This window comes from Neofelis nebulosa, chromosome X, assembly GCF_028018385.1.
Source record: "Neofelis nebulosa isolate mNeoNeb1 chromosome X, mNeoNeb1.pri, whole genome shotgun sequence".
Classification (NCBI taxonomy): domain Eukaryota; kingdom Metazoa; phylum Chordata; class Mammalia; order Carnivora; family Felidae; genus Neofelis; species Neofelis nebulosa.
Window position 1 is genome coordinate 86,171,386 of NC_080800.1, and position 1,036 is coordinate 86,172,421.

Sequence of the window (1,036 nt, forward strand, 5' to 3'; positions counted from 1 at the left end):
TACCTCAGAGCATCCAGACAATTTAGTTCTGTGAAACCACCCATTGGAGATCATTTCTCCTAACCACATAGTCTTTTTTTTTTTTTAAATATGTACTTTATATACAAACTTACTGCCAACAAAAAAACATTGCCTCTCTTTTTTTTGCAAAAGGGCACTTTTATGCCTATAATTTTCATATTGGGTAGAATAATAGGGATTAGATTAACCTCTTTTACTGAGCACAGGATGTGCCACAGTAGCAGTCCCACCAATTAATTCAGGATACAGAAATATCCAAGTTTCTGTCCTCCTTGACATATTTTCTAGACAGTCAATACATTCTGAGTACTCCCAGCCTTCTTGACAAAGGAGACATGTGGAAATAAGTAGAAAGAATGAGAATGCCATTCATTTTCATCTTGGGCAAATTACTTAACCTTCTATGTCTCTATTTTCTCACCTGTAAAATGGGTATAACAATAATATGCATAGGGTTGTTGTAAACATTGTAATTTAATGTATGTAAAGTACTTAGAAGAATGTCTGACACAAAATAAGCATTATATAAGAATTATTGTATTAATTATATTATTATTTTAATACAAAAATGACACTTCTGACCCACCATCCATGAGAAATGCATTTTTTTTTTGTTTTGTTTTTTTTTTTGTTTTTTTTTTTTTTCAACATTTTTAATTTATTTTTGGGACAGAGAGAGACAGAGCATGAACGGGGGAGGGGCAGAGAGAGAGGGAGACACAGAATCGGAAACAGGCTCCAGGCTCCGAGCCATCAGCCCAGAGCCTGACGCGGGGCTCGAACTCACGGACCGCGAGATCGTGACCTGGCTGAAGTCGGACGCTTAACCGACTGCGCCACCCAGGCGCCCCGAGAAATGCATTTTTATTTTACTTTCCAAGTGATAGAGATTGGCTCTTCAGTGCTTTGCGTGAGTGCCTGTAGGACCAAGGACACTCATTTTCCAGACAGTTGGCTGAGGCTAGAGATACATTCTGTGGCCATGGAACAGATCAGAGTTAACTGGCCCATATAA